General features: G+C 35.9%; 1 pseudogene; it reads left to right on the top strand.

Annotated features, from left to right (window-relative positions):
* Positions 1-305: 305 nt before the first annotated feature.
* LOC118722435 lies at positions 306-23,705 on the top strand (annotated as a pseudogene).
* Positions 23,706-23,805: the final 100 nt, after the last annotated feature.

Below are 23,805 nucleotides of genomic sequence, written 5' to 3'. Positions count from 1 at the left end.
CATATACTAGAAATTTATTAATTGGCTCAGCAAATTAGTTCTAGTTGTGAATTTGTAATTTAATTGTTCAACAGTGGTATTTATAGGAGAGTATTTAAAAAATATATTGTACTATTTTTGTTAATCCTCACATGAGGATACTTTTCCATTGATTTTTAGAGAGTGGAAGTAAGGGAGACAGGGGGAGAAGAGAGAGAGAGAGAGAGAGAGAGAGAGAGAGAGAGAGAGAGAGAGAGAGAGGGAGATAGAGAGAGAGATGGATGTCAGAGAGATACATGGATTGATTGCCTCCACAGGTGCCCCAAATGGGCCCCTGGATGGAACCTACAAAACAGGTATGTGCCTTTAACTGGGAATTGAACCCAAGATCGTTTGGGATGTGGTTCGACGCTCGAGAGATGCTGACCAGGGCTATTTTTGTTGTTTATTCCAGTGCTTTTAAAATTCAAGGAATGAATAAATAAGGAATATATGAAGCTTGCCTCTGATTAGTCCATTGGGAGCGGAGCACATTTAGGACTGCACCCTACTGGTTGGGGATAAGATAATCTTGTTTCTTGTGTTCTTTTTTAAAATATATTTTTATTGACCAGAGAGAATTGAAGTGATTCAATTATGAAAAAGAATCATTGATAGGCTGCTTTCTTCATACTCCACACTGGGGATCAAGCCCACAACTCAGGCATTTGCCCTGATCAGGAGTGGAATTGTGACCCCATGGTTCATAGGTCAATGCTCAAATGCCCAACCACTGAGCCATGACGACTGGGAAAGATAATCTTGTTTCAAGTGAAGGAGACTCACCTCAGGCAATGAGCTATTTATCCAATTATTCAAAGACTAAATGAAATTATCAAAGGCTAGTCTTCTGTCCTGGTCAAAGCCAGATGCTCATGTGTACATTGTTTACTCAAGTGCTGAAAGCCAAGCTCTTCCTCACTTGTTAAAACAAGGTTGTAGTATGTTCATTCAGCAAACATTTACTGAGTACCTATTACTTGCCATACAGTGTGTTAAGTGCCAGAATTACAGAGAATAAATCAAATGCTATGAGATCCACAAAAGGAGTGGAGATAGATTGGCCATCAAACCCATATTAAGAGCTGGGTTTGTGCATTTCAGTATATATATATATATATCTGACTCTTAAGCCAAATAATTAAGAACTCCAATCCTGAACTATGTCCTTATGATATGGCGATCAGATGAATGCTCGGGTAAACATAGCTCTTTCTTAGAGCTATATTATGTAGCAATAAAGGAGCCCTTGGGGTTCCATAGTTCATACATAGACCTGGCAAACACATCACATCTCAGATATCTTCAATTGCTCCCAATCTAGTTTGAAGTCCAAACTCAATGCCATGGCTTTGAAGATGTATAAAGATCTCTCCTTAATATCACCTAAAAATAAAATATAATTCATGTCTTAGTCTTAATTTCTAAAATAACTCTTGCATTTGATGGCCTTTCTGCTCAGTCTGTGAATAAAAAAAAGAATACCTTTTTACAAGTTGTTTACTAATCAACAACCTAGTTAATCTTTAAATCTCTCCTCAAATATAATTATTCAGAAATGTTTCTTATCCATTCTGAGTCAAAATAAATCTGTCTTCCCTCATGCTTCCATGGCAAATTGCTAGCTCTTTCTGAATTCTACCTTGTGTACCAGTTAGTTGCTCACATGTATATCTGTTTTCATTCCTTGTCACTGGAGATAGGGGTAATGTACTATTACTGTATCTCAATATACACCACTGTGCCTACTATACTACTTGTGCAAGTATGTGCTCAATAAAAGCACATTAACTTGAATTGCTATGTGTTTTCCTTGCCTGGATTGGGAACTGAAACACTCCAGAAGACAGAAGACTCAAGTTCTGGCCAAGATCTAGCTACTATCGATACTTTCTTCCTGGGAGGCCCACAGACCAACTTCTCTTTGATCCTTCATATTCTCAGTCTTTCTCTGTCTGCTCACCAACATTCAGACCAATAGCCTCCTATTACAGAAACTCTCTCAATCCACCTGTCCCCCTCCTATTCTTTACTGAAGCCTGAGGTGCACAAATTCAAATGCATGTAAGTACAAAGACTATAATGTAAATGCAAGAATCGAGCTGTTGTAATAAGATAGAGATGGCCCAAATGGAGACAATATGCCCACATGAAGTCAACCAGGTTATTATTTTTTTAACTTCCAGAGAAATAATACTGTTTGTTTATAATACAATTATAATGCTACCACTTCAACACAAGGCAACACATCATTCTGATAATCTAGTAAACTTCATTTAATGTATCTTTATATATTTATTCACAAGAAGTGTCTCCATTTAACTATTCTTCAAGGCCTGGAGCCAATGTTACTTTCTCCTTGAAACTTCTCCAGTCCCTGCAGGTTGATTTAGTATTTCCACCCCACCCCGACACACATAAAAAAGCTTTTGTCACACTAGTCCTATTAGCATACATTAATTAGCCTTTTCTTACTTATATTATCATCCCCTACTTCACTCAGCACAGGGTCTTGCACATAAATTTTCCAAATATATTGTTGAATTAAACCTATGTCCCTTTTATTCTTACCCTGAGCAGTAGCAACTGGGTTCTTAGCCCTAAACTCCACAAGGCAGGTTTCTGAAAAGCACTACCTCTGCATTATGGATGGGAAAGAAATCATATGTTTCAAATGATTAGGTAATACTCCCTGACTCAACAAGAAAACTAATGACAACATCAAGGTCAGAAGCTTTATCTGCCAAAACAAGACCCACACTATGTTGCCTTAGACATGAGCACTCTTACCAATGTGTCTACATGATATTTTAAACTCTCCAAGAAAACAGAGAGGTATTGTAATTAATAAATACACTCCTGATATGGAACTTACTTAAAGTAATTGGAGGGAAGAGTGGCAGTTTGGTGAGTGTGCTATTAACATTCTAGGAACTTGGCAGCAACCAGCATATAGGAATTCCCCCTGCTTCACATTTTAACACTGCTGTGATTTGTAGACATCACTATTTAATGAAGCACACAGCTGTGCAAGAAGAGCAGGAGGCGGAGTTTGGCAATAAAAGGCCAGAGGGAATCTGGCAATCCTGTCAGCTGGAATTTCCCTAACTCACAAGCTGCCCCTCCTTCTAATATCCTTCTCCAGCTCAACTTCCAGTCACTTTCAGAAACACCCTTTTGATTACATAAATAACAGAGAAGATAAATTGATGTATAAGTCCTGCCCTTTGACTCATCTTTAGCAAGTATATTTTTGTAAGTTCAGAAAATAGAGTTTGGCAAACAAGCAAGATAAAATAAGACATAATTCACATCTTCAGCTGAAACTGTAATGGAAACATTGAAGGAAGTTAAAAAAAGAAATCTTCTTGGGTAATATAAATTATTTCTTTTAATTAAATTAGCCATGCCCTTTCCTATTTTAGCTGTAAACAGAAGTTTCCAAAGCAGCAATTAGAAAAACCTTTTTGTGTCCTTGCAGTGAAGTTTTGCAGTTGAGTTTAAAATCTAATTTATCAGTTGTGAGACATGGGCAAGTCATTTGGCATGCTTGAGTTATATTGTCTCTACAGCATGGGGATAATAGGGTATATCCAATGAAGATGTTAGGAGGGTTAACTGAAAATATATATTTATAAGGGGCACCTAGGGACATTCAGTTAGTGTATGTTTCTTCTTTTCCTTTTCTTCTTCACCTCTTTCCCCTAACACATACATAGAGCTCCATGGATTAATAGTATAGTTCAATGAAAAATGGAATTCTTTTTAAAGTATAATTGATTTTAAGTAAGCATTTGATATCTGTACTTCTTGCTATTATACATATTTCTCACAACACATTCTAAGTAAATTATATGATAACAGTGTTATTAACTTAAGAGTGCAAGCATTTATTGATACATATACTTATCTGTTTCCAAAATATTCCTAATTAAATAAAGCAAGCTCACAGATATCTATCTTATGGGTATAGAAAAATGGTAACAAATGTTAGATTGCATGACACAAATCTTTAAAGGAGAACTACAATCCTTGAGTTATATACTTCCTTATGGTGGTTTTACCCATACAAGTTGCCTCAGATTCTTTGAATTGGAGTTATAAATCAAATATAAGAAATTATTCACATAAATATTTACTAAAGACATAATAAATAACAAAGCAACTAAAATTCTTAAACGAAGAAAAAAAAAACAACAACAAAAAAACAATTTTCTTTCACTAGATATTATATTAAGAATAAGTAATATAGAATAAAACTAAGTTAGTAGTGTAGATAAATGCCTGAATTCACTGCCTGCCACAACCACAGCAAAATTACAACTATAATACAGGACAGCCATTATTCAGAACTGCCTTAAATCTGGCTGAATGGAAGTCCTACAACTAAAGAATTAAAGAAGAAAGCACATTGAAACAGGTAGGAGAGGTGCAGGGGTGGAACAGGCTGATCTGACACCCATCCCACATGCATTTTTAAATTTTATTTTATTTATTTTATTTTATTGTAATTGGGAGGGATATCTAGGTTGTGGAGACCACCCATGAAGAGAAAGGTCTCAGCCCCACACCAAATCCCTCATGCCAGGCTTCCAGTACTCTGAAAGAAGTCCCCATAACTTTGGGCTGTAAAAACCAGAAGGAATTGTGGCTGAGTGACAAGAAGGCTGCTGGAGACCCAGTCAGTTCCTCTTAAAGTACCAGACTTACTGGTACTCCCTCTGAGCAAAGTGCTGGGGCAGTGGTTTGGGGGGACCCAGGGACATGTGAGGAGGAACTAAATTGTCTGGCCTCAGGACAAGAACTTGGGGGCAGCTTTCTCCTAAAGTGCTCAGAGGGGTCATTGTTCCCATTGCTGAGACTTCTCCCATCACAGAGCTAACTGGCAAGAGCCATATCTGCATCTCCATCAACCTGGCTCACACTGTTTACTCCACCGTGGTGATTCCCTGAGACCTGCACCCCACTTAATTTGTAGTCCCACCCAAGCACTTTGCAGAGGCTTTTCCATATGAATGGCCTATCCTGGTTCAGGCTTCAGACTTCCTAAAAATCTCTCAGACAAGCAGCAGCTGGCATCAACGTGCCATGCTCCAAAACCCTCAATAAGGCCTGGCATTAACAGCAGCCTGTCTTGCTTCACAGCTTTACTTCTCCTGGGCATTTTTAAGCCCAACAAAATAGCAGCCATCTACAGATGGCTCTGTACCTCCTGGCAGGGCACAGGCAGTGGCTCACTCTGCATCTCCAGAGGGAACCCAGAGTCAGTGCACCCAGTGGACAGCTTCAGACAATGCCAGATTACAGCCTTATACATTCATAAGTATCATTTTCAAGGGATACACTCAATGAGCATCAAAGCTTCCATGAAGGAAACCCTGCTCCATAGGGGTGTCTCCTACAAAGCAGCTCTTCTGCTGTAGTCACTGCTCGTCCTCTCAGCCAGTTGGCCTGAGGATTAGTTCCTCCAAGTGATGCTGAGAGCAATCAAGGATCAACTACAACCAGACAGTACACAGCCCACACAGGGGCATATTTAGTGTATAGTTCAGGTGACTGGGGAGACTGAGCCACTGGGCCCTACAGGGCTCCTGATATACAAGACCACTCTACAAATTACAGGGGACACAGCAGCTCTACCTAATACATAGAAATAAACAAATGGGAGCAGCCAAAATGCAGAGACAAAGTAACATGTCACAAATAAAAGAAGAGAAGAAAACTTCAAAACATACACACACACACACACACACACACACACACACACACAAAAAAAAAAAAAAAAAAAAAAAAACCTAAATGAAATTGAAGCAAGCAAACCACTAGATACAGAATTCAACATTGGTTATGAGGATGCTTAAGAATATTAATGAGAGCTTCAAGAGACTTACTGAGAATTTTAATGATCTTAGTGAGAATTTCAAGGAAATTAGTGAGAACATCAAAGACATGAGAAAGAACCAGTCAAAACTGAAGGATACACCAATTGAAATGAAGAATAACTTTCAGGGAATCAACAGTAGAGTAGAGGATGCTGAGAATCAAATGAATTATTTAGAATATGAGGCAGCAAAAAACAAAGAACAAAAGAACATCCAATCAGAAGAACAAAAAGAAAAAAAGAATCCAAAAATATGAAGATAGTGTAAGGAGCCTCTGGGACTTCAAGTACACCAACATTTGCATCATGGCAGTACCAGAATAAGAAGAGAGAGAGAGAGCAAATATTGAAAAACTATTTGAAGAAATAGTGACAGTAAACTTCCCCTTCCTGATGAAAGAAATAGACATACAAATCCAGGAAGCACAGACAGTCCTAAACAAGATAACCCAAAGGGGCCCACACCAAGACACATCATAATTAAAATATTAAAGGTTGAAGACAGAGAATGTTAAGAGCAATGAGATAAAAGCAGTTAGTTACCTATAAGAGAGCACCCATGTGACTGTTAGCTGATTTCTCAACAGAAACTTTGTGGGCCATAATTGATGAAACTTTGCAGGCCAGAAATGATGAAAAGCAAGGACCTACAACCAAGATTACTCTACTCAGTAAAACTATCATTTACAATTGAAGATCAGATAAAGAGCTTCCCACACAAGAAAGAGTTAAGGGAGTTTAGCACCACCAAAACAGTATTATATGAAATTTTTGAAAGGCATTTTTTAAAGGGAAGAAGAAAAAGAAATAAGATAAAAATATGAACAATAAAATGACAATGAATACATAGCTAACAATAATTCTATATAAAAAAGAGTAATATGCAAATTGACCATTACTCCAACATACAAGATGGCCGCCCCATGTGATAAAAGATGGATGCCTGCATGTGAACACAAGATGACTGCCACAAGATGGCTGGCAGGGGAGGGCAGTTGTGGGTGATCAGGCCAGCAGGGGAAGGCAGCAGGGGAGCAATTAGGCATTGATCAGACTGGTAGGGGAGTGGTTAGGGGGTGATCAGGCTGGCAGGCAGAAGCAGTTAGGGGCAATTAGGCAGGCAGGCAAGTGATTGGGAGCCAGCAGTCCTGGATTGTGAGAGGGATGTCTGACTGCTCATTTAGGCCCGATCCCACTGGGACTTCTTGGGGGATGTCCACCTGCCAACTTAGGCTGAGCTGAGGAACAAGCCCTGTGCACAAATTTTGTGCACCGGGCCTCTAGTTGAAAATAAAAATAAAAATAAATGAACAAGGAAGCTGATGAATAAAATAAACTTATGAATAAAATAGAACCAGAGTCATGGAAACATGGAACAGACTGACAAATATTGGAGGGAATAGAGGAGGAGGGAAGGAAGAGATAAACCAAAGAATTTCCATGGAGAAGGGATTTTAGTCTGTTTTATTCATTTTACTCTTTCAAAAATTAAAACAAAAAAAAAAATTAGTAAGTACCAACATTGTACTAAACTCTAGGTAAACGAAATTTAATATTGTGCCAGAAGTACAAAAGTTTTGTAAAATACAAAGTGACACACTACTCATTCAGTAAGAAATGTTTATTGAGTGGTTCTTTTACACTGAGCACTATAGTAAGACCTGAGGAAATGAAGCTCTGAACAAAAAAGACCTGTCCCTTCTTAATCCTAGAGCCTATTGAGGGAGACAGACATCATTCAGACACAGTGATTGCTCTTATAGGACTCTGGCAAGTGTGTGAAGCAAAGAATAGAGAGTACAATGAGTGCATACATTGGAAAGGCCTGAGCCTAATCTCAAGGTGTTTCCCTGAAATTGTGACAATTAAACTAAGATTTGAATACTGGGTAGGTGTTATCTAAGTGTTGAGGAAAGTCCTTTGGCTTCACTAAGGAAGTGATGATAACTGGGGTATGAAAAGTTAATTCAATATTTCCACAAAAAAAGACATTAACAGAACATACTGAGAGAAAAAAAATAGCATGAGCCAATATGACCTTGAAATGTAAACGAAAAGCAGTATAGAAACCCACACACAACATCCACATAGGTATCCACATAGGCATCCACACATACACACACACTCCTGCATGTGGACCGCTTTCCTGCCACCACTGTGGTTCTTCTCTAGTCAAGCCTATTGCACAGAACTAGCCTAATCCTAATATATAAAAAGCCTCAGGCCGTCATGAATGAAATAACCAGATGGATGACCGGACAGCAGGCTGTGTGGGGCAACCAGGCCAGCAAAGGGGGCAGTTGGGAGTGACTAGGTCGGCAGGGGGGCACAGTTGGGGTGACCAGGCTGGCAGGGGTGCAGTTGGGGGCAACCAGGCTGGTAGGGGTGGCAGTGAGGGGCAACCAGGTTGGCAGGGGAGGGGAGTAAGGGGTGATCAGGCTAGTGGGGGAATAGTTAGGAGTGATCAGGTAGGTAGGCAGGTGAGCAATTAGGAGCCAGCAATCTTGGATTGTGAGAGGTGAGAGGGCAGGCGGGGCAAGAGGGCAGGCGGGGTGAGAGGGCAGGGTGGGGCAGGTCCAGCTCCAGGTAAATGGAGCCTAGGCCTAACCCAACCAATCAGGTCACCCAAGGTAGCAGCACCACCCTCCCTATAAAACCCATTGATATGTTAAGTTCTTCCTCTTTCTCACCATGCCCTCGTTTGTGTAAGTGGGACTGAGTTCGGACTAGTCCAAAATAAATACAGGCTTTCTGCAATTGCATCGGATTTGGCTCCCTGGTAGTCTTTGGGGTTTATGACACTTGGGCATAACAAGAGGGATGTCTGATTGCATGCCTTTAATTCACACTAAAATGTGATTCTATCATGTCCTCTCTGGAGAGTAAAATTTTGTTAGGATTCATGGAGTTATTTGTTTATTTTGGTTCTTCCATTATAGGCCAGGTTGAAGTTGTACAAGGCGTGGTGGATTGGCCTGCTAGATACTTGTATTTTGGCCTTAGTTCTCCCAACAACTCACTGTGTGACTCTGGATTAGCCAAGACACATTTATGATCCTCTGCTTCCTTCTCTTTGGAGAACAAAAGCAAGTGGCAGAGCTCTTAAGTCCTGTGGATCACTGATGACTGTGTAACCAACATACAGTGTTGGTGCACTACCTGGCTTTCTCTGTCTTAGGGTTTAAGAAACTATACTTTGAAAATTACTTTTATTTAAAGCCATAAACAACTCTGCTCTCTGACTCTTTTATTTTTTATTGATTTCAAAGAGGAATGGAGAGGGAGAGAGAGATAGAATCATTAATGATGAGACAGAATCATTGATCGGCTGCCTCCCGCATGCCCCCTTCTGGGGATTGAACCTCCCAACCTGGGCATGTGCCCAGACTGAGAATATAACCATGACCTCCTGGTTCATAGGTAGGTACTCAACCATTGAACCACATGGGTCAGGCTGCCTCTTGTATCAATCCGTCATATGCAAATTCAACTCAGACTAGCAGACCTTTTCACATAGCAGAGCTTTGAATGGGGCCCCATGAAACAGCAACAGTGAAAGGAGTTTATGGATGTGAGATAGGCTTTGGAGAAAGACCTGGCTGTCTAATTCTGGCTGCATCACTTGTCAACTGGCTAGAAGAAAGGTACCAAGTCTAATGTTTCTCATCCGAAAAATAGAAATGACAGTGGTACCTACTTGGTAGATTGCAAGAGGATGAAATGTGAAATTACTATGAAATGCATAGCTTATTGCCTGAATCAGTATTCAACTCCTATTGTTAATGATGTCATTTATTAATTTTCTGCTGTTCTTTAAATATGCATTATATTCCATTATGTTCAATAATATCAATAACACTTTGAGAGGGAAACTTTTTAGTGCACTTATAGAAGAGGAGAATAAACATTAGAGTTCATTGTTTCCCCAAGATTACATTTCAAGTGACAGAAGTAAGACTCAAATTCAAGTCTGTGCTTTTTGCTCAACCTTAATTCTTTATCTAGTGAAAAACAGAGTAGCAGACATGACATCGTCCAGTACCACTCAACTTGGGCTTTATCCTTTGGCTCTTTCCCTTTAGCATCTTCCCTGATCATTACACCCTTGGCAGTGGCACAGGATGATTGACTTGGGGATCAATGCAAAAGAGAAAGCTTTGTGGAATGCATTGTCAGAGTTCTACTTATCTTTGAATGAGTAAAGAATTTAAGGCCTTAGGGGAGAGGTGACTTACCAATCAAATTTTCCCCTCAAAAGTCAAGAAACAATGGAGAGATAATCTATGACAGCAAGGAAAAAGCTCTCTAATGCTCCAAAGTCCCAGAGAGGCCCCTGGAGGGTTTTAAATCTGAATCATTTTGGCTGAGAAGGAAGTTGGTTTCAAATGAACTTTTGGAAAGTTGAGATTCATTGTCAATAAATCTCCCCTACAGTTTCTGTCTGATAGTTCACATTTACTCAAAACCTTTAGTTTTCCCAGGGAAGCTTCTAAAACATCAGGGGACCCATTGGAGGTTGAGTAGTCAACACTCTATAATGCAGTTCCAGAACCAAGGTTCCTCAGAAAGGCCAAGTGGGCAGGACTAATCCTCAAACACAGGATCTCACTGCTAATTTAAAAAGAGTGCTTTGGTCAACCCTATATGGTCAGGAATTTCTAAAGCTCCATAAAATAATGCACTCACACTCAGGAATTAAAAATCTACAGAAAATTTAATAGTTACTTGACTTATTAAGGGTAAGTCATGCATGTGTTGATGATCTACTTTGGAAAACAAAAAGAAGAAAAAAAACAAAAAAAACTAGTAGTATCAAATCAGAAGTTCAGATTCAAATATGCATTTAATTAATGTTACTGAACATGACTGTGTGCCGGGCATTATCAGCCCTCTTGAAAAAGAGAAAAATTAGTATAGAGACAATGAACAATCTGTCTAGAGTCAGTTGTCTCATAATTGGAAGAAAAGGTGTTGGGCTCCATGTTGGCAAGTTCAAGTCTAGGCTTCCTTTGAATGGACCTTGTGAACTTTGGAATTTTTTTTAAATTTATTTTTTATTTAATATTTTTCATTTTTTATTAAGGTATTATATGTGTGAGGTCATTTTTTTTCTTTTACATTTTTATTCTCCAATATTATTCAAAACATTACTGTTTTATACTTTTCTTGCTCAGCTTAAACAATGAGCAAAAGTAGATATTGTATATAGTTGCTCTACTGAAAAATGGTATAATAATTGACAAATAATACAAGAGCCCAGCTGGTGTGGCTCAGTAGCTGAATGTTGACCCAGGAACCAAGAAGTTGCTGGTTTGATTCCAGGTCAGGGCACATTTTTTGACATAGGCTTGTTCATCAGTAGAGGGCATGCAGGAGGCAGCTGATGGATGATGTTCCTCTCTAATTGATATTTCTATCTCTCTATCCCTCTCCCTTCCTCTCTCTCTAAAAATCAATAAAAACAAATTTTAAAATAAATAAATAATATGAGAATAAACTGTGTGTTTCATGGACTTACACGTGTATACCTACTTTTCCCACCCTGTATATGCTTGCATATACAGGGTGGGAAAGATAGGGTTACATTCTCTTACATCCTTAACTCGGGTTTTCTGAAAGATGGTTTCCAATACTCCCTTGTACTTTCCTCTGATATTCACCATGTGAGCATATTTACCATGTGAAACAGGTACAATTTATTTTACCCCTTTTTTACATTGAGAAAAATGAGTCCCTGAGAGGTTTAATAACTTACTCTAAGCAGTTAAAAAGCTGTCATCAGGAGTGACCAAGTAGTTTCAATTAGTTAATCTTTAGAGTCTTTGCTATTTAATCTCCTTTATTATAAACTATGGAAAGATACTAGTTCTAAACTTCATCTTGCTATTGTTTGTAACACAGCTCTGATCTCTAGTTTCAAAGTCATCTCTCTCTTGAAAACTTGAAAACCATTCTTTACTACTCTTTATAGAATCACAAATTACTGATTTGCTGGTTTGGGTGGACCTTGGTAATCTGTTTAATCACAATTCATTAACATCACTTCTATGCTCTATTAACTGTTTAAAAAACTTGGAACATATTATTAATATAACCCAAGATTTTTTTATATTTGTAGAATAGGATATTGTAATTATTATCATCACCATAATCATTCCTAAAATTATCCCTGGAATATTTAGAGCATATAAAACAACTCACTACCTTAAAATCAAAATGTGGAGAAGTCAGTGCTACTAGTTCTCTTTGTTTCCATTCTCTCATTACAGTGCATCAGAATTAAGATGAAAATGGAAGGCTTACTTTGACCACATCAAGGTGCATAGGACATGTTATTGTGACATAGTGGCCCCATCAATAATTCTCAAGAATCTTTAATCATATATGGTGATGCCACATTTGAGCCATGATATCTGTCTATCTCCCTAGCCCATACTGCAGGTTCTGCATTTACAATTAGAAAAGTATAATGTTATTTACTGGTCTTCATCATATGGGGCTTTCATTTCTCATCTGGAATTTGTGAATAATGATACTATTTACATAATAGTTTTATGGTGAGAACCAAATGAGGCAGAATACTGGAAATTACCAACCACTCTGCCCAACCCAGAGTAAGGCATTCAGTAAATGTTCATTGAACAGAATTTGTGAATGATGACACTTTTTTTTTTTAATTTAAATTCTTAATTTTTGAAAGTATTACATAAGTCACATTTATCCCCCATTGACCTCTCCCCTGCCACTGATGACACCACTTTTTCATAAAAAACCCTATTACTTAAAATGGAGACATCAGAAAACCATGTTACTTTTTTCTGCTCACCACAGTACTATTCCTACAGTTCCTGTTTAACAACATCAATTAGAAAAATAAAAAGGATAATCTTAAGAGCCTTTGGGCAGGCATTAAACTTCAAGTAGTGAACAACCTTTTGATCTACTTTTTAATTTATTTTAAATTTTTACAATTTTTGTTGAATTTATTGGGTTGACATTAGTTAATAAAATTATAAAGACTTCAGATGTGCAATTCTACAACATTATTTCTATATTATATTGTGTGTTTAGCATATCAATTCACATCTCCTTCCATCACCATTTATCAAGGCTTGCCAGACACTACAAATGTCCCTGCAGATTAAGCTACTAAGACTTATAAAAGGTACATGGGGATTTATTCACTCAGTAGTGCAATCAGATAAGTGTTTCCTAGTCACCAAACAGCACCAGCACACATAACTTTTCTGTCTCTAAAACAAGATATCTCCCAAACTGGGATGACTTAAAAAAAACATTCCCTTAGTACCTAAAATCCAAGTTGGTAAACATTTGTATAAAGTATTGTACCTCAAACTTAATTAATTACAGAATATTAGAATATAAAATTGGTTTTTTCCCCCCCTTTTCAGGTAAAGAGCTAAAATTTAAATTCTTTATATAATAAGAGGTGATTTTCAATAAAATTAATACTGGTTTACATAAAACTATTTCAAAAATATTTGGGTTTATAGTTTGACAAGCTCTAGAATTTTTTTTTCACACATATAATAAAGATATCAAAACAATGTTGAAGCATAACTATGTTCTACTTTCCTAATATTTAGTTATCCTAAATTTTTTACATCATTGCTGTAGACCAGTGTTCCCAAACTTTTGACATATGTGTACCCCTTCTATAATTTTCGTAACGCTGAGTACCCATCATACTCATAAGAACGTAGAATTAGGCGCAGCTAAGCATGGTGCAGTGCATATCCCACCAAACTCCGATTAAACAAGTACCCCCACCAAACTCTTCCTGTACTCCTGGGGGTACATGTACCACACTTTGGGAAACACTGCGTGTAGACAAAACAATGGATAACTGGATGATTAATTGATGGTATTTGCACTCAAACTCAATGTTTTAGAGTCATTGGAATAAAGACTCCCATTTATCTCATAATACAATACATATGTCCATTCTTTGAATTTGGATTTTTTATTGTTAAAGTTTCATATGCATAAAGTTAACAAAATATATTTGAGACATAAAGGTAGCCTGTAGAATGTAGAGACTTTTACACAAAGAGAAGAGACTTTGAGTCAGAAGAAGTGAGTGAGCTTAAATCACTTCTCGGTTTTGTGACCTGAGACAAATCTAATCTCTCCTGCATTAGTTTCTTCATCATTAAGATAAAAGAATGTGTTTGTTTGTTTGTTTAATTTCAATTGAATTTATTGGGGTGGCATCTATAATAATAAAAGCATAATATGCAAATCGACTGAACTACTGAACAACAGAACGACCATTTGAACAACCTTCCAGACAACCACTCTATGACACCCACTGGTAGGCCAGCCAAGGTTGGTGCAATGTGATTGGTCAAGGCCTGACCATAGCCCCATAATCACTCTGCAGAGGGAGGCCCAGGCCACCAGCCGGAAAGGTGATTGATCTATCAGAGTCTCCCCGATCGCCCCAAAGAGGGAGGCCCAGGCTATCTCTCAATGGTGCTATGGCAGATGGGCAAGACCTCCCTCTGTGGGGGACATCCATCATGGAGCCCTGGCCAGGTGGGTGGGACCTACCTCTTTGGGGCAATGGATCTTGGGGTTCTCAGACTGTGAGAGGACACAGGCCAGGCTGAGGGGCCCCTTCACCCCCGAATGCACTGGCTCTCTAGTTGGTTAATAACAACATATAGATTTTAAGTATACAGTTTTATAATACAACATCCATTGAGGGCTCACTACTCAAAGTCTAGTCTCTTTCCAACACCATATATTTGACCCCCTTTACCCTCTTTCTCCTCACTCCTCCCCTCTGATAGCCATTATTCTGTTTTCTGTTTCCATGAGTTTATTTGTTGGCATTTGTTTTATATATCACAAATGAGTGAAACCATATGGTTCTTCTTCTTTTCCATCTGACTTGTTTCACTTGACATGATACTTGCAAGATCCATCCATATTGTGACAAATGGCAATATTAACATTTATGGCTAAGTATTATTATATATAATAATAAGTATATATATATATATATATATATATATATATATATATATATAACCTCTTCTTTATCCAATTAACAAACACTTGAATTGTTTCCATATATTGGTTATTGTGAATAATGTTGCAGTAAACATAGGGGTACATATGTCTTTATGGATTAGTGTTTTCAAATTTTGGGGTAGATACTCAGAAGAGGGATTGCTGGATCATATATGGTAGCTCAGGCATTCTTAATTTTAGAAATGTATCATTAACTGTTCTCTCTATCTCTCCTCTGAAGTATAATCCATAGTTCCTCCCTTAAATGAAGAAATAATTGCCAGATCCAGTAACTGAGGGGAAAAAATGGGGAAGGCAAAATATAAAAAAGCAAGAAAAAACTAATTATTGAAGTTTAAGAGACATTTTAATTTAAACTTTAAAAAATATTTAACCATATAAATAGACTAAAGAAGAAAAACCATGTGGTCACATACTTGATACAAAAAAAGTACTTGACAATATCCAATATCCATCTAGGAAACTAGGAATCAAGGCAAACTTCTCAAGTTCATCAAGAATACTTACAAAAAAAAAATTACAATTTGTATTATATAATGGCAGAAACACAGATACTTTCTAAGATTAGGAAGAAGGCAAGGTTGTTCTTTCTTATATGTGTTATTCAGAATTGTAATGGAAGGCCTAACTTGTAGAATGAGACAAGAATAGCATATGAGCCCAGCAGCATGCTTCAGTGGTTTAGCTTCGACCTATGAACCAGGAGGTCATAATTGGATTCCAGATCAGGACACATGCCAGGGTTGCAGGCTCGATCCCCATGCAGTAGGCAGACAATAAATGATTCTTTCTCATCACTGATGTTTCTATCTTTCTCTCCCTTTCTCCCTGAAATCAATAAAAATGTATTTAAAAAAATAATAACATATGAAATGTATATACATAAGAAAGAAAGAAATGAAACTGGTTTTATTCACAAATGACATGGTTGTTTGTGTAGAAAATTCCAAAGAGTCTATAGAAATCTCTTAAATTAATGAGTACAAAACATGTTCACAAACTACAAGGTTACTATATAAAATATGATTTCTTATATATCAGACATGAACAACTAGAAATTAAAATGTAAGAGGTTATAGTAGTACCCAGCAGAGAAATATTTAACTATAAATCTAAAAGAATTAACACAGGATCTACATAAAGTAAACTATGAAACTGATGAAAAATCAAGAAAGATCTCTAAAGTTGGAGATATAATCTGGGTTTACAATATGGAAAACTCACTATTGTCAAGATGACAAATTTTTTTCAATTTGATCTATACATTCAACACAATCCAATAAAAATCACATCAAGTTATTTTTTAACCTATTTAAATATTTATTTTTGAGAAATCATTAAAAAAAAAACACTTGACTTCAATTAGAATACAGACTCAAATTGAGTTAAAAAATTATTATGCCTGTTTTAACAAGTTCACAAAATGAACTGTATGCCTAAAACTTCTAAGGTTTTTGCCCTGGTTGGGTTGCTCAATTGGTTGGAGCATCATTCCATACACTAAAAGGTTGAGTTTGATTCCTGGTCAGGGCATATCCCTAAGTTGCAGGTTTGATTCTTGCTTGAGTTGCATAGCAGATAAAATACACATTCTTTTAAAGGGCAGAAATAGATTTTCTATGAAGTCAATGACATATCCAGGCATGGAAAGTTATAATTTTGGATGACAACATGCAAAAAATGAAGGCACAGTGTTTAGGAATATTGTGGTCAATCTATTACCCCTGCGGGCTTTTTCAAAACTGTGAAAGAATCAGGAAGCATTTAAGCATTTATACTTCGAGAAATTTCCTAGATACTATGACACCATACATGCCTGCTACATGGATAAAAAAAAGGGTAGTTGAATGTTATGTCTCAAGTTGATTACATGATAAATGTTGCTGGGCACAGGATTTCTGCAGGTGTCATTGAAGAGTCAGTCCTTTCCCATGGCACTGTGGCTGACTGTGCTGCTGTTGACAAGGAATATCCTTTGAAAGGTTATTTAGCCCTCTGTGTATTGAGAAAAGGTTTAAATACAACAGAGGAACAAGTTTTAGAAGGAATTGTGAAACAGGTTAGTCAAGGCACTGGCCCTGTGGCTACTTTTTGAAATGTAGTGTTTATCAGTTACCCAAAACTAGATCTGGCAAAATTCCCAGGTTGACTTTGTCTGGCCTAGTCAATGGCATACCTTATAAGGTAAGGCCTACAATTGAAGACCCCAGAATAGCATGTATGAAAAATCCTCACCCAAGGATATTTTTTTTATTGATTTTCAGAAAGAGGAGGAGGAGGAATGGGAGGAGGAGGAGAAGAAGGAGAAGGAGGAGGAGGAGAGAGAGAGAGAGATCTGAGAAAATGCCACAACAAAGAGAAACCTAAGGTGACATGAGAACTAAATATATATGGTATTGATGGCATTCAGGAACAGAAAAACAAAAACAAAACAAAATAAAACAAAACAAAAAACCTCACATTAAATAAAAACTAAAAATTCTGAATAAATATATATTTAGTTAAAAATAATGTATCAGTATTGGTGTGGCAAAATATAATAATAGGGAAATAATATGGACTTTGTCTATTCTATCTGCAATTTTTCTGTAAATCTCACCCTATTATAAAATAAAAACTTTATTAAAATCTGCAAAAAATATTCATAATATTGTGTTGACTTTAATTTCTTATCAAATTTTTGTTTCTTATTTCAGTATTTTGGAAAAAATAACACAAATGCTTTCACAGTCCCAGACACTGAGATATACATTTTCCAAAGCTCATAGAGAGCTTACAAACACTTCTATTTCACCTCTTACCCTTTAGATGAGTACAAATTTAAAATACTAGTACTCCTCTATTGCATCTGTAAGACAATGTGACCACATAATAAGACTAAAACTTTGATGGTATTATTCAGGTGTTAGAAACTGTTCTAACTAATTTCATAGATTTAGTCATTGAATATCCATAACAATTTGTGAGGTAGGTATATATTACCTTTATTACTGTCATCCACATTTTATTAAAGAAGCTACCAGGCACAGGGCAGTTACTTCATTTATGGCAAGTTATGAGGATCAGAGAGCTATTATTTACTCTAGTTCGAGATCTGTGCTCTTCATCATTACATATATTGCTAACCATTTTTTCTATATCCTTATTTCCTCAATTAGGCAAAAAACAAATGCCTAATTTATATGAAAATTCTCTTACCCTTTAGATGAGTACAAATTCAAAATAATTGTTTCTATCTAAATTTCATTCACTGATTCCTTTTCGTGACATACATCGTATTCCAAGCTTTGTAAAATACTTTGTTAATTACTAATGCAAAACCATATTTAGAATTAGCTACAATCATTCCCCAAATAAATGCTTATGCTTCAGGTATTTTACCAAATTTAATACAAACAGAAAACATGTCACACTTCATTCTCTTCTTCCTTGTTTTTAATCAATGTGTACTTTAAAGGAAAGCATATCCTTGGATGTCTATTGCTCAAAATCCAAAATTTTCTGAGGAATATGAATGCATGAAAAAACAAAAAATATATTTTATTGATATTTTAAAGAGGAAGGGAGAGATATAGAGAGCTAGAAATGTCGATGAGAGAGAAACATCGACCAGCTGACTCTTGCACACCCACTACTGGGGATGTGCCCACAACTCAGGTACATGCCCTTGACCAGAATCGAACCTGGGACCTTTCAGTCCACAGACCCACGCTCTACTACTGAGCCAAACCGGTTTTGGCCAAAAAAAAAAGTTTTTAATAAACTAGTTCAAGTAATTTGAATATTTAGCTGAATACTACACTGCAAATACTTTATAAAGTGCTTTGTTTCTACTTATAGCCTTTGTAAAAATCTTAAGTTGGGGAGCAGCCATTTTTGTCTACTCCTATCAATTTACCATGAAGCCATACAAGTGGATGCTTAAGATAGGACTGTGAGTCAAAGATTGTAATAGGAACCTGTAACATAGATGAAAACAATGGTGATTGGTTTTTGTTTGTTTTGTTTTATTTGTTCATTGTGTTTGTTTTTTCAGAGGAAGAGTAAGTGCAATTATTTTTGTTTGTACAGATATTTTGAAAACTGGTTTTGAGACCATCTTAAATAGTTTATAATGCACTTGCTAAAGGTCACACTGCAATAATCTAATCCATGGAGATGATGAGCTTGAGTTCAGTAGACAGGTCAGTACCTCATAACTGAGTGGATGCTATTCCCAACACATTAGTGTTTTTGTCTCTCCTTGCAGATCTTTATTCTTTCTTCTCTTTTTTAAAATATTTTTTTGAAATTAAATTTATTGGGGTAATATTGATTAATAAGATTATATAGGTTCCAAATGTAAATTTTTATGATACATGATCTGTATATAGCATTGTATGACCACCACCCAAATTATCTTCTATCACCATATGTTTGCCCTCCTTTACACTTTAATATCCCCAATCCTTTTCCTCTTGTAACCACTATGCTGTTGTCTGTACCTATGTATTTCAGTTTTATATCCAACATATGAGTAAAAGCATATGTTTTTTTAGATTTTTTTTATGACTGACTTATTTTACTTAACATAGTATTCTCAATTTCTATCCATGTTGTTGCAAATGGCAGTATTTCATTATATGAATGAGTAGTATCTTATAGCATATATGTGCCACATCTTTATCCAATCTCTATTGAAGGACACTGGTTGTTTCCATGTTTTGGCCACCATGAATAGTGCTGCAATGAACATAGGGGTGCGCATATATTTTTATGAATAAATGTTTTTGAGTTTTTCAGGTAGATACAGACAGGAGTAGTTATTGAGTCAGATGGTAATTCTAGACTTAATTTTTTTTTGAGGAACCACTGCAGTATTTTCTATGGTGGCTATAATAGTTAATATTCCTACCAGCAGTGAATGAGGGTTCCTTTTTCTACACAACCTCTCCAACACTTATTACTTATCTTGTTGATAATAACCATTCTAATAGGTGTGAGGTGGTATCTCATTGTAGTTTTGAATTGCATTTCCCTAATAGCTAGTGAGGTTGAACATATTTTCACATATCTGCTAGCCATTTGTACATCTTCTTGGGAGAAGTGTCTGTTCAGGTCCTCTCCCCATTTTTGAATTGTATTGTTTGTTTGGTGTTTAGTTGTACAAGTTCTTTATATGTATTTTGGATAGTAACTCTTTGTCAGAACTGTTGTTTGCAAATATAATCTCCCATTATATCAATTACCTTTTTGTTTTGTTGTTGGTTTCTTTTTCTGTGAAGAAGCTCTTTAGTTTGCTATAGTCCCATTTATTTTTGCCTTTATTTGCATTTGGGGTAAATCTTAAAGTCTTCTCTGGAACCAAGGTCCATACTATAGTACCTATGTTTCCTTCATTTTAACTTATTGTTTTATATCTTATATTTATGTCTTTGATCCATTTTGAATTAATTTTTGTACATGAGGACAAAATGTAGTCTAGGTTCTCATTTGCATGTGGCTTTCCAATTTTCTAAGCACCATTTATTGAAGAGGCTTTCTTTTTTCTGTTGTGTTTTTTTTTTAATTTTTTTTCTTTGTCAAAAATTATTTGCCAATATACATGTGGTTTTATTATTGGGATCTCAATTCTGTTCCATTGGTCATTGTGTCTGTTTTTCTTGCAATGACATGCTGATTAATTATCATTGCCTTATAGTATAATTTGAAGTGAGGTAGTGAGATTTCTCTGGCTTTGTTCTTTTTTCTCAGGATTGCTTTGGCTATTTGGTTTTTTTTTTTTTTTTTTTTTTTTTTTTTTTTTTTTTTTTTTTTTTTTTTTTTTTTTTTTTTTTTTTGTGGTTCCATACAAACCTGATGCTTTTCTTTCTATTTTAAAAATGCTATTGGGATTTTGAGGGGGATTTCATTAAGTCTGTGTATTGCTTTGGGTAAACAGATATTTTAACTATGTTGATTTTTCCAATCCATGAACACAGAATATCTTTCCATTTTGTTATTTATTTTAATAATGCTCTGTAGTTTTCAGTATATAGGTCCTTCTCATTCTCTGTTAAGATTACTCCTAGATATTTTAATATTTTTATTGCAATTGCAAAATGAAATGTGTTTATTTTTTCCCCCTGAAATTTTATTGTTATATAAAGAAATGCGGTGGATTTTTGTACATTGGTTTTGTATTCTGTGTGACTTTACAGTATTTTTTTATTGTTTCTAATAGGTTTTTTGTTTGTTTGTTTGTGGTTTTTGGGTTGTTTTTGTTTGTTTGTTTGTGGTTTTTGGGTTGTTTTTTGTTTGTTTGTTTTTTTGGTCTGGTGTGAGATTTTCTACTTATAGAATTATGTCACCTGCAAAAACTGATACTTACTTTTTCATTTCCAATTTGGCCTTTTATTTTTTTCTCTTGCCTGATTGCTCTGGCTAGGACTTCCAGAACTATGTTGAATAAGAGTGATGACAGTGGACATCCTGTCTTTTCCTGATCTTAAAGGAAAATCTTTCAGTTTTTCACCATTGAGTATAATACTGGCTGGAGGCTTATTATATATGGTCTTTATTATATTTAGGTGCTTTCCTTCTATACCCATTTTATTCAGCATTTTAATTATAAATGCATGTTGTATCTTATCAAATGCTTTCTGATACAAGGATTCTGTGGTAGTCATTCTTTTCTCTCTCCCATTGTTCAATTGTTCAGTCTTTTCCTTTTCAAATTCAGAAAGCAGTGTATTTATATATGTTGTGATTTTATTACATTCCATTTAAAATTAGAGTTTATTTTTATTTATTAAATAAGAAAAGGCCCTATTTTTTTCACTGTGATCATTGCCTATTTTTAGCCTATTGCATTGTAAGTTTTATCACATTCCTATTGGGAGGAAGTGTAACCTAAATTTTAAAATGTAAGCATGGAGTAGAAAAGAAAGTAAATAGGATGAGATATAATGAAATAAAAAATACAAAGGTAGGCAAAGAAAGTAAAATGAAGGGAAGGGAAAAAATAAAGAACAGAAGGAAAGAAAGGAGGGGAAAGAAAAAAACAAAAAGCAAATATATATATATATATATATATATATATATATATATATATATATATATATATATATATTAATAGAAGTATTTTATATTTATTGAAAAGAATTTCAAGTTCCTAAGGAGATAACAAATCCAAACTCATAGAAACAGAGATCATCCGGAGGTGGTGGGTAGGGGGTATAAATATATTCCAAATCAAGATGAAAATATGTATAAAGAAAAATTAAATATACTCCTAAAATATTTTCTAATAATCAGAAATAACATTAAGAGAGGATTGTACAAAAAATAACTAATATATCTACATTGAGTTGATCTGGACCAAAGAGGGAAAATACAACAGAATAGTTAAGTATGCAAATAATAGACCTCAGTGCCCTATATTCAAGCCAGGTTTAGGTTTCACTTTCTTGAGGAACTCAATTCTTGGGCTGTCAGGGTATCACCTAAGATCAATTCAAGGAAATGTCTTTCTAGGTAGTTCTACAAGGTAGAGCTGTGAAGGAATTGTGGGATTACAATAATTTCCACAGATCCAATAAGACTTCATTGACAGCTGGAGACACTGTAGAATGTTAGAGCTAGAAACAAAGAATAAATTCATTTTAACTGCTCTAATATTCAGAGAGGAAGCAGAGATCATAAGAAGGGAAATGAAGAAGAATGACTAGTCCAGTGTGAGACAGTAAGTTAATATCAAAGCCAGAATCCTGTTCTCCTGAATAGCCCTCATCAAACTGATGGAAGATGTGCCAGTTAAGTAAACACATACTGTACTCTGTACAATTTTTGTTGGGTTCTCTGTATATATAGTTGGTTTTACCCATGTAGCAGAAAGCATTATATTTCATTTGACTGAAAAGGTTTTCCAGAAGACTGAAAGTCTGAAAAGGTAACTTTTCTGAGGTATAAAGCTAGCAGGTAGCAGAGCTTGGATTTTAACCCTTGTAATCTCATTCCAAGTTCAAAGTATTTAAGTGTTTGTATTATTCATTGTAGCAGAAGAGTAGAGAGGTAGAGAAAATGAGCCAATGATTACCATTTCATTACACATGAAAAACCCAAGGATTTTCACTGATAAAGATTCAGAGATACAATATATAGACGTTTAGAAAACTCCCTGTTTTCAATATCTACCCTCTTCTCTTCTTGTCCCATAAAGTAGGTAATAATATCTAAAGCAGTCCACTTGTGTAAATATTACTTTAACAAGGAGTTTTCTAATAATTCAAGGCAGAATCTCTTCATGTGTATGACCTTAAGACATTTAAAACATCGCAGCTGCCATGAAGAGCACTGCCATCTGAATGTACTTAGCTTTTATAGGATCATAAACCTTTTGAAGAAAATTTAATAAAAATGACCATCACTCTAAAAAAAAATTCCATTTTGACACACTTTCACATACAAGCAATTCATGAAAACCACGGAAGCCCACCAACAAACCTCAACATTTTAGTTGAAGAAATTTTGTTTTACGACGAACTCTGCCACTAAATGAATGTATGGCCTGGAATAAGTTACATAAACTTCAGCATCTCAGTTGGCTACTATAACTGGTAGATTTGTATGTTGGCTGCTCTGTCATTCTGTTGCTACAGATTCAGCAGATATGGTGGAAAGTATTCCAGGACTCAGGAAACTCTGTTTGCCTTTGGAGATCTGTGACTCAGGAAGATTTACTTCCTCTCCGGGGCTTTGTTTCTGCAATTGTAGAGTGAGGAATTAATACAAGATGACCTGCAAAGTACCTTTATCTCTAATGTCTTGAGATTCTTAATTTAGGGAAGAGTAATGTGGGGCAGGAAACAGCTTTATCTTCCTAATAA

This window comes from Pipistrellus kuhlii, unplaced genomic scaffold (assembly GCF_014108245.1).
Source record: "Pipistrellus kuhlii isolate mPipKuh1 unplaced genomic scaffold, mPipKuh1.p scaffold_m20_p_2, whole genome shotgun sequence".
Lineage (NCBI taxonomy): Eukaryota > Metazoa > Chordata > Mammalia > Chiroptera > Vespertilionidae > Pipistrellus > Pipistrellus kuhlii.
Note: the sequence above shows the minus strand (reverse complement) of the source record. Positions and strands in the feature narration are given on the sequence as shown.